The following is a 7,234-nucleotide window of genomic DNA, read 5'->3' as shown; positions in this document are numbered from 1 at the left end:
TACATTATACATGATATAAGCATTATAAAATTAATTAAGAAATCCATCTGATGGCACTTGTTGTAGGCAACGGATGAGTTTTATACAATGTATAAGCGTTTACTATGTCAGTCTTTTAAAGAAATGCAAATGTTGTCGCGCTAATTTAATTTGACGCTAATGAACTGAAACGGGATATTAGTTACATTCGCACGATATAAGACTGAAATAAGACTGATTTAATACAATAACAGGTTTTGTTCCTTGTTTATTTTTACACAGTAAATAAGAGATTAAACATTTTGTCTGTGAGCTTTTATTTTAATATTGCGTTCCATAAAGCCGTTAAAGAATTATTAAATACATTTAGTACTATAAGAATACTTTTATTGGCCTCCTTTTAAGAAGTATATAAAATTTTATGAATTGACTTTATTTATTTTTTTTTAGTGAACAACATATGTTAATAAACCACTTAGATTAATATAATATTGAATACTCTTATAGTCAGTCAATAGCAGTATTAATTATATGTTTTTTTAACTCACATTCAAACAGGAATTAATCCCAAAAGTTTTACTGCGTAGAAATAACTTTTCAAATATAGTTGTATTTTGTTTGCAAGTACAGTAAAGATTCCCTTAATGTTCGTAAAGATCTATACGCTAAATATTTTTGTTTCTTTCCCACTACAGGGAGGCTTCCCCTGGGAACCAATCAAATGTGTGACGTAACACGACTGAAGCTTCCCTTTAACGAGTCGGTGGCTAAAAGTTGAAAGCTAAACAAGGTTAACAATTTGCGTATCGGTAAGGAGTCAGTAATGCAATTATAAAAGGTTTTCATTATTGGTTCTTTTGTTTTCAACATTTTTATTAAAATATTGGTAAAATTATTTTTTATTAAAATAAGATCAAATATGATATAATTTCGATTATATTTTCTAATTTAATAAGTGTTCATTTGAATCATTTATAATTTAGTAGCAATGATAATGAAAGGAAATTAGTTAACATGGTATAAGCAAAATATAGTCCAAGTTATATCGTATTTTGTATTACCCAGTCCGCTAAACCTGCGAAGCCAAATTGTGACCCATGCCTGTTATAATGTTACGTACCCAACATGGCTACAACTGGTATGCAAGATCTGATATCAACCATTTGCGGGGAGATTGGCAGCAGATTGGCAGCAAGTCTTGCAATATAGCCTAGGTTATAAATTGACTTCGGTTAATTAGCCTGGGTTGTGTTGCAAGATTTATTGTCAATTTGCAGAAACAGATGGCTACGGTTTTTTAGACAAATTTTACCATTATTTGCTGGCAATTTGCTCGAAACTTACATATAATTAGTTACCAGGGTATTGTAATCAGCAAAATTTCACTAATATGATAATATTTTCATTAAGAAAGAACCAAAGAGAAAAAAGCTTAATTGTTGCATGAATGTTATCTCACCAATACGCAAGCTTTTAATACTTGTCGGTTGTTTCAACGCTCAGTTTTATTGTTATTCTTGCATACTTTATTTTTCACACTCTATATCCTTTTATCCGATTGCTACTGTCGGCAAAATACACAGGCGAGTTGCCAAGGCTCGGCCCGAAATTTTTGAAGTGCGAAAATCGTGTCCCTCTACGATAACTGTTCGAAACCGATTCTGGGTTTTAAGGGAGTCTTTACTGTATATGTTTCATGTACAGATGAAATTACTAAATATTCTACTTAACCCTTTCGGTGTGGCAATACTTTTGTTCTACCGTTTATGGCACTACTTACATACTACTTATCATCGACGAGGTATTAGTATAGACCTTTTATCGTATGGGAGTTGTTGGCTATATGGTGTGTACACGTCAACAGCGCTCGTAGCGGCCAATTCATGGAACGTGTATACAAGCTCATAGCACCTAAAGGGTTAATGGCACGTTATGTATAGCAATTGAGTTTCAAACTACTGAAAAAGTTTCTGCGCAGAAAAATCCAAAAACTAATTTATTCGTGTTATATGTAAAGTTATGGCGTGTGGCAATAATATTGACCATAGCATAAAACAATTTTATGAAGAAAAATGTGTGCTTACCAAATATATTTGTTATGCTGTGTTAAGAAAGAAATCCTAAGTTAGATATAAACAAATGCATCCAGCTCAAGTATTATTATGAAAGATGTGATATTCAAGGTGTCCCCAGATAAGTGAAAATAGTAAGAGATACAATGTACATAGATGGAAACATAAGACAGTTTAGTTTTATCAGTTTTATGGAATATCTGAAAATAATATGGAACATATTCTCTCAATTTTGAAACACATTATTAAGATACTATATTTTTAGTTTTCTTATACTAAAATTGTACTATTAAGAACTGCAGTTAGCAACATTACTTGGGTAATTTGTTCAAAGTCGGCATCAAATAATATAAAATTATAGAAACACCATATACTATGTACATACTTTGTGTTTTTATACTTTTTCTCATTTCCTTGTATATTTTACTATTCAATAGGTATTGTATGTATTACTTGTCTAGAGGACACCCTGTATATGCTTTTAATAGGCCAGTCAGTACTACATAGATTGCATATAAATATTTCCAGTAGATGTATGGCGAGAAGGTTATTAGCTTAATATGAGAACAGACCAGGGAATAGATATCAAGTGTTGCACGTCCATTTTCAGAAACTCATACACGAATTTACTGCTGTGTAAAATATTGGATTAGTACAAAATTCTGTTGTAGATTATTGTGTACAACAGAACCGATGCTATAATACTATAATGAATTCAATATTACGAGCACATTGTACTATATACGCATGTATAAAATGTATAATGTATAGCTGACACATACATGTACTACATACCGTACAAGACTTACATCCAAATATTCTGTAAAATACATTGTACCCCGGAAATGAAATATTCTTCTCAGAGAAATAAATTGATTCTTGCTATTTGTTGTGACTTTGTTTTTTTATTAACCTTTTTATCTAGAGACCCAGTCAGCGAAACCTGCAAAGCTCAATTTTGTCCAATACCTGTTATAATGTTACGTACTCAACATGGCTACAAGTTTGATGCAAGATCTGCTATCAACAACTTGCACGGAGATTGGTAGCAGATCAACAGCAAGTCTTGCAATATAGTCTAGGTTATAAATTGACCTAGGTTAGTTAGTCTGGGTTGTGTTGCAAGATTTGTTGCTAATTTGCTGCCAATTTGCTTTACCATTTTGTCAACAGGCTTTGCATGCAAAACCCAAGTCAAATGCGGAAACAGATGGTTACAGCTTTTTAGGTAAATTCTGTCATTATTTGCTGGCAATATGCTCGATACTTGCATACAACTGGTTATCAGGGGACTTTAAAAAAAACCACCACACTATAAGCCGCTGGCAGCCTCGGGCTACAGTGTGAAGTTCACACTGTGAACACGTAAAATAAATCGTGTATGAATAAAAATTTAAACTTTTACTCCTTCCAGTGTACTTTCTTGAAAATGTTACGAATAAATTTAAGAGATTCTCATGATAAAAATAAGACCAAACCCGACACAAATCAGATCATATTTAATAACATAATTCGTATCGCGATATAAAGTATGAATAAAAATTGTTTTAAAATAGATTGCAAATACCGGGGCACCTATTATAGAATTTTCTTCCATATTTCGGTTGAAAATTATAGTTCCAAAAAATTAAGAACTTTAAAAAATGCAAAGAAATGCGAATTTTTTAATGAAATTTTAGTGACTAGATCTACATTTCTACAGTAACAACATATACATATATTCATAAGTATCGTTCTTGCAATTTTTATGAGGCTTCTGTAACGCATTCATTAATATTGGGGAATTTCCTCACTTAACTTATTTGCTATAATATGTTTTATCATTTCTGAGTATTGAACATTCACATAACATAACTACTAACTACTATTAGAATTCATTCTTCTGGTACAGCAATTTTCGCTTTCTTATTCCTATTTCCTTTGTCAACGACAATTACTTTTTTGTTCCTGGAAAAAGTTTAATGTCATTAGACTACTTTTAATTACGTAGTATAACATTTTTTGTAATAATAAAATGGTGCAAAATAGAAATAGAATAGAAAAATATCTATAATAATGTACCATATGTAATATGTATACAATAAATAAAACATAATGGTTTTCTCGAGTTATTAAAAAAAGAAAAAACTATTTAGAGGAGTTCAGGTTTCTGTTTGATAGAGCACGGTTACGCATGTTTACGTACTTGAGATAATACCGAGTTCCTGCAATCGCAGCTGCGATTAAAATCACGGAAAGAATTATTGCGAGAACTCCAGCATATTTTTCATTTGGCAGCCAGCCAAAAATAAAACGCGTTGCTTGATCTTCCATTAACCGCGTACGCCAATTTGGGGGTCCTAACACTTGAATAATGTAGAATATAAGTATAAATACTACGGTTCTTTAAAACACTAATGATAAAAAATGTGTATATATTAAGACAAGTTTACTCGAAAGATTGTTATAATTATTATTTATATGTTTCTAAATATTTCTAAGAAATGGAAAATCACGGTGAACAATTAAAATCAGCCTCGAGAGCCTCACATCGCTACTTTAACGTTAGTCTACTGTATTACGTAAAAGTTTTTTTATCGTTTTTTTCTTTATTTTTAATTATTCAATTAATTAATTAATATATTAAAAATCAATTTAATCTTGGAAGATAGAGGAGAGTTTCTTGAATATAACAGTGTATATAGTTATAAAAGTGTATATTTTATTCTCGCAGAATAACGAGTAGGTACTCCGCGATCTACCTACATTAAAAAAATATGTATGTACATCATATTATTTAATTACTAGAAACTTTTTTTTCCTTATCGGTAATGATCGAGAACGGTAGTTTTGTTATGGTAGTTTGTGACAATAGTTTACTGTTACCTTAGGAGCTGTAGAAGTAAAAATGTATAAAATAAAATAATAAAAGTAAAAAAATTGAAAGACCTTTCTTGTCGTTTTTGGTCAAAGCATAAGTTAACGTAATGTAAATGTAATGTCAATTACCTTTAACGGAAATGATATTTGTTATCCATACAAAGTTCAAGTCGTTTTGCTTGACAATACACTGCCATTGTCCTTCGTGTGTTTTATTAACTTTTAAGATGTGTTCGATGTCTGCAGCGACGGGAAGTGTGATACCATAATCTTTCCATGTTTTATTTTGCACTAGCCAAGATACCTGAAGGTCTGAATAAACATGGCCTAAGACAGTGCAGTGACATAATACGGTCACGCTCAGAGTTGTTCTTATTTGTACGTTCTGTTTTGCTGGGATCACGGCCAAACTAACAACCTTGATGATCGAATAGGTTCCTCCAATGCGGCGTAAAGTCAATGCATACACGCCGGAGTCGTTTACAGAAGCTTTAATTATTTCTATAAAAAAATGAGAAAATGGTTACATTTTGTTACATGTAGTTGATCGTGTAAACATTGTAATAATACGTGCATTGTTTTATGGCATTTGCTCCGGGAGTGAATGTCCAAATTAAATTTGAATCCAGAAAACAACTGAATTTATAAACCTATACCAGCGACACGAATGCTTGTCTAATAGTACGACTGATGTGTACAAAAATTCTAATTTGAAATTTTTTAATAATGTGCTCGCCTAGCAAACTGATTGCAATTACTGACCTTACACGTTAAACTTCTTTAAGCTGCACATTAGCCATCTTGAACGATAAAAAGTTAAACGAGTGAGGTATGTGCACGTGTGTGAGAAATACGTGTGAGAGAGAGTCGTTGCTAATATAGTAATACAGGCTCCTTTCGATTATCGTCTGGCCTGTTCTACACGATTATTGTCCAGGCATTATCCCCATCACTAGGGGAGGGGGACGTGGAACCTGTCAAGCGCATACATTGTTAACCTCTTTGCTTTGGTTGTCGAAGCTCGAGCTTCGGGCAAAAAACGAATTTACGAAGATCTGAAGCATTTCTCCCTATAAGATTATTGTCTCGACGCGGACCCAAGTTCGAGTCGATAATCGAGAGGAGTCTGTATACAATAAAAGGGACTCCATTTAACGAATGTTTACTGTAGATCGTGGACATAGGAATTATTCCCATGTCCATGCTGTAGATGCACGTAATACAAATGGAATATACAGGGTGTAACAAAAATGTTGTCTGACACGGAAATGGGGCACTCGGGGGGTGAATTGGAACAAGTTTTTCCTTAGCAACAATGTAATCTGAGGCTTCGTTATCGAGATATTAACGAAAAACCCCGACCAATCAGAGCGCGAGTTTGCCAGCCGAGTTCCCGCGCTAGCGGTGGCTACGCGCTGCGATTTGTAGCCAACGTTACCGCGGGAAGTCGGCTGGCAAACTCACGCTCTGATTGGTCGGGGTTTTTCGTTAATATCTCTGTAACGAAGCCTCAGATTACATTGTTGCAAAGGAAAAACTTGTTCCAATTCACCCCCCGAGTGCCCCATTTCCGGGTCGGACAACATTTTTGTTACACTCTGTATAATATTTTATTTGTGCTAATAGTACCACAGACGAGATATAAAAAGATATAAGAATAGGTCTAACATCTTATGGTACTTGGTGTTCCACAAAAATTACGCTGGTTCGAGCGTACTCTACATAAAAGTTTTCGACTTCAGGAATTACATTCGACACCGTATCTCTATGTGTGAAAAGAAAGCGAAAATGTCGAGTGAAAGTTTTTTACTACGTACGAATATTATAACTTTTTATCTCCACTCTGCCTGTTTCTTCTTCCACAAAAATACCATTTAGAGACCACTGCAACTCAGAATGAGAAGATTCTTTGTCAATTAGTTCAATAATATCCGAATCAGCGGCAATTGTTGTAGAACGATATTCTTGTACAGTTAGAGCAGTATGATTTGTTCGAATTCTTCGATTTAGTAGAGTTATTGTATCTACCAGAAACAACAATTGTATTAGCTGCCGATCTATGTACTCTCACGAGCAAACTTGGCTTCCGTTAGGGGAAAAAGTGACCTAAAGGAAAGACCTCTTACCACTTGGTCTCGGAGTTATTGAAACTTATGCGAAATTAACATTCGGTTTAACATTTATTTCAGTATTTGAAATAAATTTACCAAGCAGTAGGAGACCCTAACCCTTACATTACTTTTTCCCCTAGCGGAAACCGAGTTTGTTCGCGAGTGAACATGGCAAATATGATTCTCAACTGTCGCAGTATTATTTTTAAGATA

This window comes from Dufourea novaeangliae, unplaced genomic scaffold, assembly GCF_001272555.1.
Source record: "Dufourea novaeangliae isolate 0120121106 unplaced genomic scaffold, ASM127255v1 scaffold24, whole genome shotgun sequence".
NCBI classification, from domain to species: domain Eukaryota; kingdom Metazoa; phylum Arthropoda; class Insecta; order Hymenoptera; family Halictidae; genus Dufourea; species Dufourea novaeangliae.
The sequence above is the reverse complement of the archived record's forward strand: the minus strand, read 5'-3'. Positions refer to the sequence as shown.